This window comes from Aquarana catesbeiana, linkage group LG03 (assembly GCF_042186555.1).
Source record: "Aquarana catesbeiana isolate 2022-GZ linkage group LG03, ASM4218655v1, whole genome shotgun sequence".
NCBI lineage: Eukaryota > Metazoa > Chordata > Amphibia > Anura > Ranidae > Aquarana > Aquarana catesbeiana.
In genome coordinates, this window is record NC_133326.1 from 428725478 (window position 1) to 428740264 (window position 14787).

Genomic DNA, 14787 nt, shown 5'->3' on the forward strand with positions numbered 1-14787 from the left:
GTAAGTCATGGTTCTGTTTGAGAGTGTTAAAGGGCAGGATAGCCCCATCATCACATATATGGTCGAGTACCTTAATGCCCCTTGTTGCCCATAAGCTCAGATCAGGCATAGTGTGGAACTCCGCGAGGAGCGGGTTGAGCCATAAGGGGGTATCCATGGACCAACTGTTTGGTTCTGCTTTATGTTTACGAATTTGCAATTGCCACATCTTTATCACTGATGTCTGGCGTGTTCTATGTTTATCCTTGTCTGTGAGTCACCCCGACCTTTGGCTTATTCTAGGGGCTAGAGGCACCTGGTGAACACCTTCTATGTTTATCCTTGTCTGTGAGTCACCCCGACCTTTGGCTTATTCTAGGGGCTAGAGGCTCTGGTGAACACCTTAGACTCTGCGCCCTAGGGAATCTTACGCTCTAGCGTAAGGATCCGTCTTGGTGTTCCAGCGGGCCTGCCTTCCTTTACTACCCAGACTCCCATCCAGGCAGCACCACCTTTGCGGTGCACTCCTGATCCCAACGGTGTGCATCTGTCACCTGGCCTCAGAACTGACAATTAGGTGCTCTTCATGGAATTGAGCCAATAGCTGATGACATTCTTGGCTGTGGTAATACAGATGAGGAGGCTGAGGAGGAGCATGATGAAAAATTAATAGCACTACTGGATCATGGTATTCAGGTGATGCTGAGGCTTAGTGTAAAGAAATTGCAGTTCAAAGTGGAAGAAGTCCATTTCCATGGACATATCCTGTCTTCACAAGGCTTAAAAGCTGACCCGGATAAGATTAAAGCCATTGTGGACATGCCACAGCCTGCTGATGCCAAAGCAGTACAGAGATTTATAGGCATTTTTTACATACCTAGCAAAATTCCTGCCACACTTATCTGAGGTGTGTGAGCCATTAAGGCGACTTCTGGACAAAGATGCAGTTTGGCACTGGCTTCCCAAGCATGACTGGGCAGTAGAGGATATAGAACGTTTGGTCACCTCTGCCCCAGTGTTGAAATACTGTGATGTCGCAAAGCCTGTTACGATACAAAGTGACTCCAGTAAAAATGGTCTAGGTTGTTGCCTTTTGCAGAAAGGTCAGCCAGTTGCATATGCATCCAGAGCTCTTTCCTCAGCTGAGCAAAATTGTGCTCAAATTGAGAAGGAATGTTTAAACATTGTATTTGCTTGCCAGTGTTTCCATCATTATCTTTATGGACGGGATTCAATTACAGCTGAAACTGATCACAAACCTCTGATAGCCATATTCAAAAAGCCCCTTTTGTGCGCTCCCAAGCGTTTGCAGAGCATGAATGCTTACAACCTCAATGTTATCTACAAGCCAGGATGTGAAATGTATATCAGCGATACCCTGAGCAGAGCTAGCGCAGATAATGTGGCACCTGGAGGTGAGCATGAGCAGTGTACAATTTGCTGCAACAGGAACAACATTTTTTTGCTGATATCAATCAAGCGGACTATCTTAATGTCACAGATCAGCGACTACATCAACTCATTCAGCACACTGACAGTGATGCAACTTTACAAGCTTTGAAGTCTATTGTTTTGAGTGGATGGCCAGATGGAAAAGAGGCAGTACCTGGAATTGTAAGGGAATACTGGTTCTTTAGAGATGAGATCAGCATACAAAACGGTATCTTGTACAAAGGTCCAAGGGTCATCGTGCCAAAGTCACTGAGAGCAGAGATGTTATTACGCATACACTCCAGCCATATTGGTGGTGAAGCATGCTACAGACAAGCTCGTGATACTCTTTACTGGCCCAGCATGCATGGCGAAATCAAAGACCTTGTCAGTAATTGTCCCACGTGCAAAGAATATGCCCATTTACAACAAAAAGAAATCATGGTGTCACATGAGATACTTACACGTCCGTGGCAGATTATCAGTATGGACTTATTCAACTATGCAGGCAAGGAATACCTGCTATTAGTCGATCATTATTCAGACTTCTGGGAAATAGACCTTCTTCCCGACTTATCCACTGAAACTACAATTAAGAGGTGCAAGGCTCAGTTTGCACGTCATGGCCAGATACAGTGATCTCCAACAATGGCCCTCAGTTTGCAAGCCTACAATTCAGAAAATTTGCCACTGAATGGGAGTTTGAGCATTTTACTTCCTCACCACGTCATCAACAGGCTAGTGGCAAAGCTGAATCAGCTGTAAAGATTGTTAAAAATGTATGCAAGAAAGCACAAAGTGATGGTAAAGACCCATGGAAGGCCATTTTATATTGGAGAAACACTCCGACCGAAGGCATGGATAGTAGTCTGGCACAAAGACTGATGTCAAGGAGATTAAAGACCTCCTTACCAGTAGTAGGGATGAGCCGAACACCCCCCGGTTCGGTTCGCATCCAGAACATGCAAACAGACCGAAAGTTTGCGCGAACTTTCGAACACCATTAAAGTATATGGGACTCAAACGTGAGAAATCAAAAGTGCTCATTTTAAAGGCTAATATGCAAGTTATTGTCCTAAAAAGGGTTTGGGGACCCGGGTCCTGCCCCAGGGGACATGTATCAATGCAAAAAAAAGTTTTAAAAACGGACGTTTTTTCAGGAGCAGTGATTTTAATGATGCTTAAAGTGAAAAAATAAAAGTAAAATATTCCTTTAAATATCATACCTGGGGGGTGTCTATAGTATGCCTGTAATGTGGTACGTGTTTCCCGTGTTTAGAACAGTCCCTGCACAAAATTACATTTCTAAATGAATAAAAGTGATTTAAAATTGCTTGTGGCTGTAATGTAATGTTGGGTCCCGTCAATATGGATGAAAATTATTAAGAAAAACGGCATGGGTAACCCCACAATTACTCTTGGTGGGCGCTGGAACGAGCTCTGCTGTGAAATATTATATCAAGAATTGTAATTACATGCCCCTGTTGAACAGGGTCAGAAAAATTGGGCCTTTGGTGGTGGTGTAGTAGTGTTGCCACAACACTGTAAGCCCTCACAGTTACTCTTGGTGGGCGCAGGAACGGGCCCTGCTGTGAAATATTATATCAAAAATTGTAATTACAGGCCCCTGTTAAACAGGGGCAGAAAAATTGGGCCTTAGGCACTGGTTTTTGTTTTTGTTTTTTTATTGAAAATGTATACTTTATTTTGCAAGAAAATATACAAAAAACAAATACTTCAACAGGGTACATTCCACTCTGTACTGCAATGCAGCGCATAAATACACTACATAACAATACATTTCCAAGCATACAAATAAATTACATTCATCCTGTGGTATGATGCCTGATGTGTTGCGTAGATTAATGGTACCCCGAAACATCACATCATGCATGACGCCGCATTACCCTGAAAGCATTACTTCAACAACATGTCACAGAGAGTCAGGTCATATACTGTCTAATAGCATTCAAATGGGTGATGGGGGGGTGGAGGAGGTGGGGTAGGGGAGGGAGAAAAGAGTTCACAGGCCCGAAGCCTTATTGAACTGCCAAAGGATACACAGGTGGGGAAAGGGGGGGGGGAATATTCATACCTCCTCTTCCTCCTTGAAGTCCATCAAGTGATAGTCTCTGAGCAGACTGTGAACCAGTCTGTGACAGTCCTTGATGGACATCCTCTCCCGCTGGTGGATGAGGCGCTTTATGGTGCACAACAAAGCGTCCTTAAAGCAACACAGCCCCCGCCAATGTCCTCCTGTGAATGAGTTCTACAGAAGAGTCCGTTCAACACAGCAAAGTGTGTGATAGCAGTCTGTGGTACAAAGTCTTTCAGTTCAGGCTCCAAGGCCCTCAACAGGTCCTGTGCAAAGGGGCACTCCCAGAAAACATGCAAACCAGTTTTTTCCTGGATGATGCAAAAGGGGCAGTGCCTGTATCTGCACAGGTTTCTGGCATGCATGAATGTCCTGAGTGGAAACCCCCCTTGGATTGCCATCCATGCCAGATTTTTGTGCCTGTTGGTAAGTCTCTTTGAAGAAACATTCCTCCAGACCACTTTGCAAGTGGCTGAAGGAGGCCTGGAACGGTCTCAACAATGTTTGATGCTCTAATCAACTTGTGAATAGTTTTTGGCTTCCACAAGTCGGGCTTCACTCCATGTGGTTATGTTCAAGGAACCCCTCAAGGGCGGTAAGGGCGTGCCTGACATTGCCACATTACTGAGGGTGTGCTTTGCTTGTAACATTGGTTACAGGACATTGGTTGACAGAACTGTGGACTCCATGTCCCGTTTTTTCCTCTTTGGAGGTCCCTTGGATGAAAAACATGTGGACAGCTCCATCCCCTACAACTGGAACACTCCTTGGTACTACTTGGACACTTTCAAGTTTATTTTGGAGCTCCAGATGAAGTGAAACACCACCCTGGTGATGGCCTTGCAGGTGTTAACCGGGGGGGGGGGCCAGGCCTAGGAGAGTTACTGCAACACAGGGAGAATCTCGCTGCGGAGTACCAGTGTTTTACCTTAGATGGTGAGTTCTCTGAGGCTCCAAAGTCCAAACTTTTTTCGCATCTTTTTTTTTTTAATTGGAAAAAACAACTTTATTGAGAAGAAAAAATGCATGGTACATAACATAATGTAAGCCAACATGGCCAAAACGGTAATACATACATGAGTACACTAAGTTATCCGTGTGGTATAGGGTGGAATATCCACCGGACATAGAGCCAGTATACAATAAAGAAAAATGGAAGAAAGGGGGGGGGGGGGGAGTGGGAGATGAACACATCAACATTTCAAGTATATGTTTCACCATCCTCCAACCATCTGTTCCAGACCTGCTCATACTTAAGCGGACATCCTCTATGTGCATAAATCAGCTTCTTATATGGAAGAGTGTCATTAATTTATTTTTTCCAGCACTGAGTTGTGGGGGGTAGGGCCTGCATCCAAGTACAGGCTATCGCTTTTCTGGCCAAGAATAGTGTTTCGTGTAGAAAGGTACAAAGGGGTTTGTCAGCGTCTAAGTCTGGCAGCAGACCGAGCAGACACATCTTTGGGTCTAGGGTAGCGGGAGAGCCCATCTGATCGTGCAGGAAGCGTATCACTTGTATCCAGTATGCTTGGATAACTGGGCAGGACCATATAATGTCTATCGAAGGAGCCTGGGGTGTGGTCACATAGACGGCATCCTGAATTATACGTGGGTTTGAAACGCGCTATCCGCTGGGGAGTCAGATATGTCCTTATGTATAATATACAGCTGCGTGAGGCGGTCCGACAGCTTGGGGGAGACCTTTTTCACATCTTCCAAGATTGCATCCCAATCCTCATCCTCAATTATTCCAACGTCCACCTCCCGTCTAGTCTTAGCAGTATAGGCCAAGGCTATGGTATTGGGAAGCCGGATGGCGGAGTAGAGGGTGGAGATTAGTTTAGCTGGCTCAGCACCTGTGATTGTGTCAGCTATAGAGGGGACTGTCGGGGATGGGTTGGAGCCAGCAAACTGAGTTTGTATAGCGTGGCGGAGTTGTAAATACCTGAGAAGGAGGTGATTGGGAAGTGAGAATTCATCTTTTAGCCTTTGGAATGTTTTAAGTCCCGTAGTGGTCATGATCTGATGTATGTACAGGATCACATTACGTATCCAAACCGCAGGGTCTGGGATGGACAATAATTCAGGCAGGCGTGTATTGAACCATAGGGGGGGTGTGAGAATGAACCTGTGGAATCCCAAATTTTTGTAATGCCATCCGCCATACCCTAAGGTGATGTGTCTGCTTTGTGTTGGGGGGTACGTCCTGTCATTGGGGCCCTTAGGACTGATTGAAGTGGGGTATGAGCTGGATTATCAGGGTGTTCACAGAGTAGTAGCTGGTATCTTGGTAGCTCGTCTTTGTCAAAATAATAGAAGTGGAACAATTGGGAGGCAAGATAATAGTCCTGAAAATTTGGAAGAGCAGTTCTTCCCAATGTTGCTGGGTTCTTCAATATTCTCCAAGATAAATTGTGTCTACTGTGTCCCCATATAAATGAATTTAGAATAGATTCAATTGTTTTGAAAATTTTTTGTGGTATATATAGGGGGGCATGCCACACTAACTAGAGTATCTTGGGAGGAGTATCAATTTGACTAGACTGATGCGTCCCATAATCCCCAGGGGTAGTCTGGCCCAATTTTGTGTCTTAGTCTTTATCAGGGTATACAGGGGTTCAATATTTAAAAGTGTATAGTCTGTGAGCGATTTAGTAATTTGCACTCCAAGGTATTTGATCAAGGAGACCCTAGGGAGAGCCAGAGGAGGGGATGTGTGTGGGGGGGGATGGTCAATCGGAAGGATCTGGGATTTAGACCAATTTATGCTCAGGCCCGAGTGGCTACCAATATGTTCTATGGCGTGTAGGGCTGCAACGAGGGAGGGACCCGAGTCGGCCAGATATAGGAGCGTGTCCTCTGCATACATCCCAATCTTTTCTTTCAGGTTCCCTATCTTAAGGCCTCGGATAGTGGTGTCTGCGCGGACCATGATGGCTAATGGCTCCACAGCCAGTGCATACAGCATGGGGGAAAGGGGGCAGCCTTGTCGGGTCCCTCTCTCAAGCGGGAATTGGTCGGAGAGCCAGCCATTTACCAATACCTTGGCCTTCGGGGATTGATACAGGAGCTGAACCCAGAGAACAAAATTGGGGCCAATTCCAAATCTCGAGAGGCACTCCCGTAGGTAGCTCCACTCCATGGAGTCGAAGGCCTTGGCGGCATCTAGAGCCACCACAACCCTCGAGCCGATTTCATCATGGGATCCCTGAATGTTCATAAATAGGCAGCGAATATTCATAGCGGTGTTTTTCCCTGGCATAAAGCCTGTCTGATCAGGGTGGATCAGGGAAAGAATGACCTGGTTAAGGCGGGAGGCTTTGATCTTGGCCAGTATTTTAATATCGACCTGTAGTAAGGAAATAGGTCTGTACGATTCCGGGTATTTGGGGTCCTTTCCAGGCTTAGGGATTACTACAATTTGGGCTTCTCTCATAGAGGGGGGTAGGAGTCCCGAGTCAAATATGGATTTGTATAGGTCATGAAGTTTAGGGGTTAAAATTTCAGAGTAGGTGGCATAAATTTCAAGTGGTAGGCCATCTGATCCTGGGGCCTTAGATGTGGCCAGACAGGAGATAGCCTCGGAAATATCTTCCTTAGTAACGGGGGCCTCTAATAGTTCACGTTGGGCATCAGTTAATCTAGGGAATTTAATTCTCGCCAAGTAATCTCTAGTGTCTTGGGGAGTGTGGGGGACCCTGTCAAGGACACCACCACCGGGGGACGTGAATCTAAGTGAGCAAGATATGCAAGTAGTTTGCCCGATCTTTCTCCATACTCAAATATCCTTTGCCTACAGAAAAAGATGCATTGCTTGGCCCTCTCAATATGTAACAGGGAGACCTATCGCATCTGAGACCTGAGATTGTTGGCGGTGCTGAGCAAGGGGTCCTGGTGGAACGCCTTCTCCAGCACCTGTAGGTGTTCTGCAGCCTGTTGGAAAACGAGTCTCCACAATCGTTTAAGTCTGTTAATACGTGTGGAGAGCAGGGAGCGGGCGTGGAGCTTAAACGTCTCCCACACTATGTCGTACGTGGCTGAGTCCCTGTTGGCTGTAAAAAAGTATTGCAATTCCGTGGGGATGTACTCCTGGTCCTGCAAAGCAGTCAGCCAGAACGGGTTCAGCCGCCAAGGAGGAGCAGGGGAGGCCTTCAGGAGCTGAATAGTAATCCAGTAAGGGGAGTGATCCGAGAGTACTCTCGGAGCAAAGCCAGCATCTCCCAGTTTAGGTATCAGGGTTTTTGAAATTATAATAAAATCAATTCGTAACATTGTGTTATGGCGGGCTGAGAAGCATGAGAAGACTTTGGTGTGAGGATGTTTGTGATGCCAAGTGTCCACAAGAGCAAAGTCGGTCTGTATTCTGTGCAGACTGGTATGGGCCGGCAGGTCAAGGGGGAGGTCCGGTGCACCCATTCGATCTAGAGCGGGAATGAGGGTTATATCCACACCGCCGGTACAGAGGTGTATTGTGGCATAAAGGCAAGGCCCTCCTTAATACAAGTGAGTTGTATGGGGGGGGCATAGCAGGCTAGTATCAGGATAGGGGAACCATTAATAGTGGCTTGTATCAACACATATCTGCCCTGCTGGTCTGTCTGGAGCAGCACTAGGTCAAACAGAACCCTTTTAGCAATCAGAACCGATACTCCTCTAGAATAAGAGGTGTAGGTGGCGTGGTATGCCCAACCTATCCAAGGCTTTTTGAGAGAGGATTGTAGGTGGCCCGTAACGTGGGTCTCAACTAGCGTGATGATGGGCCTTAAGGAATGTCAGGGCGGCCGTGCATTTAATCTTATTGCACAAGCCCCTAACATTCCACGTGAGGAACTTTACAGAACTCATGGCGGGTGTAGGGCGTGCATGAAAAACCACAGCTGGACCAGGACCGGCAGAGCAGACATACCCACATCGGATAGCATAAAATACAATTGTAACCAATAACGGTAGTACATGTATAACAGAGACATAGTGCCTTTAGCACAAATGAACAGTTGCAAACATAGTGGTGTGAGGAAAACAGTGACAACAACATTTCCCTTCCCTCCTAGTCCAATGCCACTTCAACTCAGCACAGACATAGTACCCCATAACCAGGTATCAACAGGGAACATCCAACGTGTAGGACCCGTTGGAGGCAAGGAACTTAATTGCAGAGGAGCATAAAAAGAAAAACAACAAAGAGGAAAGGAAAACTGTCAAGCAAACGGGGGTGGAAAGATTTGCAAAGTTACTAGCGGGGTGACTTCTTTTCTGAGAAGTGCATGGGGTGTAGGAGCCACAAAGGTGCAACACGATTACGGCTGTGCAGGGAGGGGGCTCCGCTTGCCATCAGGGTGGTAGATAAAGTGAGGTAACAGAGTTTTTAATGACAGTCGATCTACTGTCCTCTACAGGCATCTCTCAGGAGGAGGGGAAATGGAGATCATAAATCGATGAGGACACCTGGAGACAGTAGATACGCTGTGAGGTCCAGTATGGAGGAGAAAAGGATTTCCAAGTCAGTCCCCCAGTTCCGGCAGAGAACATGTACATACAATGCGCCCACTAAGGGGCTCATCAGCAGAGCAGTGGATGGTATTGCAAGCACAGGGGGAAGCCGGGGGCAAAAGCAAAGCGTAGAGGCAGGGTGGTATGCTCAGTCTCGGCGATCCCTCTGGTCAATCCAAATGGATAGGGTCTTCAAAAAAGTGGCTTCGGCCCTCACACTCCACACGAAGTTTTGCAGGGTACAGCATAGCGTATTTGAGGTGTAATACGCGGAGGCGTCGCTTAACATCCTGAAACCTGGATCTTTGTCGCTGCACCTCATTGGAGAAGTCCGGAAAGCGGCCACATGCGTGTGGGTGTAGGGGATATTCCCCTTCTCTCTGGTTAGGCGGAGGATCTTGTTGCGGTCCCTGAAGTTAAGGAATTTTGCTATCAGGGTACGAGGTGGAGCCCCTGGAGGAGGAGGGCGAGCAGGGATTCGATGAGCTCTTTCCACCCACCGTGAACATTACCGAGAATGCGTCTCTGCCGAAGGTGGATGTCAGGAGGTTTTCAAGGAAGCTTGCCGCGTCATTGCCCTCAGCAGTCTCAGGGAGGCCGATGAATCAGGCATTACATCTCCGGAGGCGATTCTCCATGTCGTCCTGTTTCGCACTAATCTGCTGCAGCTGGCGGGGCACCTCCTCAGTAGTATGTTACAGGGGGTGCAAGATGTCTTCCGCTCTGCTAATACGGGTCTCCGTCTTCGCCACACGGTCCTGCAGGGTAGAAAGATCTTGCCGGATAAGGGACACATCGATTTTGACCTCCTAAATTTTGGTGGTGAGCATGCTCTGGCAAAGGGCATTAGCTTTGAGTACTTTGTTTGTGGCCGCAGCGAATTGCTCTGCATCCGAAGCGGAACCAGCGCCATCTGTGGCCTGTTGATCTCCCTCAAGGCGGCGGTACCTGGCAAGCTTGTCGGCAGTATCAGGAGCCTTTTTTGATGGAGACATAGTCCAGAGATGTTCAGGGGAGTCCCGGGGTATACTAAAATAGCCACAGCTTACCAGGCCGGATCTTCGATAACCCCCTCTCGTCGCAGTTTCAGAGTTGCACAGTAGGGGCTACAAGACCAAACCAGACCCCAAGAATTTTGATGAAGTCCGCTTTGACGCTGAAAGGAATGGGTGCAGAAGAAGGCAGGAACCACTTTCCAAAGAGCATGACCTCTGACTTCCTGCAGTTGACCTTTGCCCCTGAAGCGTGGCCAAAGTCATCACATGTGTGGGCGAGTGTGTCGATGGAGCGCCGATCAGCACAGAACACCGTCACATCGTCTATGTAGAGTGAGCACTTGACCTCCCGTCTGTCCGGTCCTGGTACGGTGATCCCTCTGATCTCTGGGTTCCGTCTGATGCTTCGGGCGAAGAGCTCTATACAACAAACAAAAAGCAGAGGTGAGAGAGGGCAGCCTTGTCTGACCCCAGACCGAATTGGAAAGGGGTCAGTTTTCCAGCCATTTACCAACACCAAATTACAAATGTCATTATACATTACATTCACATACGAACAAAACATTTTCCCGAGACCAAACCTGCACAGAGCTCTGCACATAAACTCATAGGAGACACGGTCAAAGGCCTTCTCCTTGTCAAGACTGACGGCCATGAATGTACTGGACCGTGTCCTGGGACCCTGCGACCAGGAATGCCACAAGTCTGATCCGGGTGGATGAGCTGTCCGATGACAGACTTCAGCCTGTTGGCCAGAACCTAGGCGAAGATTTTGTAGTCCACGTTCAGAAGAGAGATCGGATGCCAATTTTTGAGGTCCGATCTCTCCCCCTTCCGCTTGTACAAAATCATGATCATCCCCTCCCTCAGTGACAGAGGCAGTCTGCTCTCCACCACCACCTCCTCATACAGCTTGAGCAGGTCTGGACCCATGAGATCCCACAGTGCTACATAGAGCTCAACTGGGAGACCAAAGCAGCCCGGGGTCCTACCCCACCTAAAGGATGTAGCGGTAGAGTGCAGCTCCTCCAACACCAAGGGGGCGTTGACGGCTGATGCACCTGCAGGATCAATTTGGTTAGAGATACCTGACAGGAACCTATCGGCCGCCTGTGTGTTTGCTGTTTTCGGGGAGTAGAGGTTGGTGTAGTAGTCGCTGACCACTTGCATCACAGCCTCCTTCCCCTTCTGGAGTGTTCCAGTCTCGTCACGCAGCTCTGACAAGGGTGTGTGTCCCAAGTGAAGTTTCCTGAAAAAGAAAGAATTACACTTCTCACCTTTCTCGAGATTCTCCACCTTGGCATGGAAGACAATGTGCCTGGATTCTTCCTCAAAGTGCCCTTTCAGGCTCTTCTTGGTGTCCTCCAGGTCCTGCCTAACGTCCCAGCCACAGTGATGAAGGTCCTGCAGGGACTGCAACTGACGTTGCAGTCTCCTGAATTCCCTCTTCCTGACACACACTTGCTGGAGTCCCCTTGCCTGAAAGAAGCTGCGCAGCTTGACTTTTACGAACTCCCACCAATCACTTACCCTTCCAAAGAATCTCTTTTCCTCCGTCCAGGTGGCATAGGCCTCCCGGAGTTCCCTCATCAATTCCTCGTTTTCGAGCAGGGTACTATTTAGCTTCCAGGAACCCGGTCCGCGGGCAAAGCCCTCGCCCAGGTTGCCCCGAAAGTGAATAGCCCTGTGAAAAAGCAGGGGATCATGGAGAAGTCACGATGCTTGACTGTTCTTGAAGTGAGCACGAAGTCAGTACTGGAATGCACAGATCCGTTGGGTCTGCACCATGAATAGTTCATGGTACCTTTCCCTATGGATCCCACGGCGTCCTGCAGGGAAGCCTTCAGAGACCTTGCTGATCTATTGTCTGTTATCAACAGCACCTCTTTTAAGGAATAAAAGTTTACCTTTCCTGGGAACATGTTAAGAAAGCCTACATCATCTCCTTGAGCAGCCTATCAAGTTTTGCGTACATGCTGGAGCTGCGCCCATCCTCTTCTATCTGACAGTTGAAATCACTGCCGATCACTACTGCTCTGGTGGTGACAAGTTGGGTCCGCAGGGTCTGGAAAAGTTCCAGCCGCGCACTCTTATCTGGGGGGGCGTACACGTTGATGAGCCTAATTGGCTCTCCCACCCATGAGCCGTCTATGACCAGAACACGGCCACAGACTAGCTCATGGATAGAGTCAACCATGAAGCGTCCACCCCTGACAAGAATAGCTACCCCTGCAGATTTACAATCGCCAGCCCCGGACCAGTAGGAGGGACCAAGGGTCCACTGAGAGGTCAGAAGATACGGGAAGGAAGAGCGCACTCCTGGAGCATGTAGACATCATTCTGCTGTGTAGAAAGAAATTTCAGCACCGCTTGCCTTCTAGATGTATCCTTGATACTCCTCACATTAATAGAAAAGATTGAGATCTCAGCCATAATGAAAAATGGTATGAGGGTCTAGTCAACAAGCGGCCGAACTTACCTCCCCAGAGGGGGGGCTCTTTCATTGCGTCCTCTGCCTGTCCTGTGTTCTGGGCCAGACCCAGCTCCTCAAGGACAGCCTCCATTATCTGCTGGTTGATGTTGACGTTGAGGTTGAGGGGGAGGTCAGGCTCGGAGTCAGCCATGATCTCCTCCTCTTCCTCCTCCTCCCCCACAGACTCTAGGACCTCCACTACTTGCTCTGGTCCATCGCTATTGCGCTGGACCCCATTGGGCCATTTGGTGGAGGTGGCGGGTTCCTCTGCTGTTGGGCTCTCTGGCTTCCATTTCCGGCTTCCTGTTGGGCCACTGGTGGGGGTGGTAGGAGGTGGGAGGGTGGGGAATTCCTCCAGGGAGGTCCGGGTCCTCTGGGGGCAGTGTCTTTGCGGTCTGCAAATCCGCAAAGGTTGCAGGCTTTGGAACTCGGACAGTCCTTGGTCTCGTGGCCTGAAAACCTACAGAACCTGCAAGCAATCTCTGTACAATCCTTACCTGTGTGGCCCGGATGGCCACATCTGTTACAGTTGTGGGGCATGCTGGGGCAGAAAAAGAGAGAGGAGGAGAAGCACGGCTGCAGGTGCTGAATGTACCCCGAAGGGTCTTTCCTGAGTTTGCAAAGTACAGACCACTTACCTATCCAGAAGCCGTTGACATCGAGGATTCGGACTGGGTCCTTTACCATGGTGCAAAACCTCTGGAGGTAGGTGGCTATGTCCTTTCCTTGGGTATGGGGCTTCCTCATGGCCACCGTCACCCGCCTTTCGTCCCGTGTTATGGGGCAGTTCGCAACTAATTTACGAAAGGGGGATTCAAGGCCACTAGTCTTCACCATCTCCCAATATCTTCTGCAGACCTGGAGAGACACAAAAGTTATGAAGAAAATACCTCTTGTGAAGGTCTGCACGGAAAGCGTCTCCCTGCTCCAAGATCATCTTCTTTCCGAAGATCTCTGGGGTCATGTCAGGGACTCTTCCGTCCACCTCCTTCAGCTGCAGCACGACCGTCTGCTTCATCCAAGGCTCCAGGGTTGTGAGCCCGTCTGCAGGCAGGTCTGGCTTGGCTGGTCTCGGTTGGCTGGCGCCGGCCGGGGTAGAGGTGGAGGTTGAGGCAGTGGCATTCTCGGGCTCTTCAGAGGAAGTGGCTGGAACAGGGTTCTTCTTTGCCTTATTGGTCTTCTTGTCGCTCTTCCCCATCGTTGAGGAGTTGGATGTCGCTTCAGGTGTTCTTAGGTGGCTTCCTTCTGGTTGGAGCCTTCAAAATGCTGCACATCCTCCAGCAGCATGTACCCAACACTGTGGTCAAACAGTTCGGGGGACCCCTCCGTGCATGACGGTGGGGCAAGGGAAGGAGTAACTGATGACCTGGAGCCAATGGAATAGGCCGCTTTGGCAGCTGCATCTGCAGCCAAAGTACTCTGAGCCTGGGTGACAGAGGATGAGGAGGATGAGGACGGCTTGGTCATCCACTCTACCAACTCTTCTGCATGTTGTGGCTCAACACGGCCAGCTGCCGAAAAAAAGGACAAGCGTGCCCCACGGCCACGTGCTGAGGATGCACCGTGTCCACGACCAGCACTGTTGGCTGTAGACACAGAGCCTGCTTGGCAAAAGGGAGGTCCTAGTGCTGAAGTACCTAACATACAGGGTGACTCTGTAGGTACTTGATAGTCATTTGTGCCAACGTCCCCAACAATGTATTAAAGGCATCAAGAAACTAAGTAATGGGACTTTGAGGGCACAACTTGAGTCAACAGATTTAAGCCCAAATCTCGACAATTTCCCGATTTATCTCAAAATCCTCAGATCTGGACATTTTTACAGAATGTTGTAAGTGACATCAAACACATGGACATACCTTCTAGAAAAAACAACTTAACTTCAACACAGCGCCAAGCCATCTCCAAAATACATAATCACCCTGATGTCATTGTGAAGCCTGCTGATAAAGGCGGCAATATAGTCCTTCTAACTAGATCCCTTTACGAAACCATGTGCATGAAGATCTTATCCAACAAAGATTGGTATAAAAAATTCCTTCATCCTCCACTGTATCCTTTAAGAACCAATTCCTGGACATTATTGGAGATGCTTTTCTAAGAGGGTTAATTAACAAGGACACTTACGAATACCTGAATGTTCGGTCTCCCAGGGTGGCGACGTTCTATGCACTTCCTAAAGTGCATAAGGACCCAGTGTCGCCCCCTGGGAGACCGATAATTTCAGGTATTGGTAGTCTAACAGATAATGCCAGTAAACTTGTAGATGCTACACTCATGCCCCATGTTATGGCCCTACCGTCGTACACTAAGGATACTCTAGA

At 48.6% G+C, this 14787-nt stretch overlaps 1 pseudogene; it reads right to left on the reverse strand.

Moving 5' to 3' along the window:
- Window positions 1–2140: 2140 nt before the first annotated feature.
- Window positions 2141–13661, reverse strand: LOC141133974 (uncharacterized; annotated as a pseudogene).
- Window positions 13662–14787: the final 1126 nt, after the last annotated feature.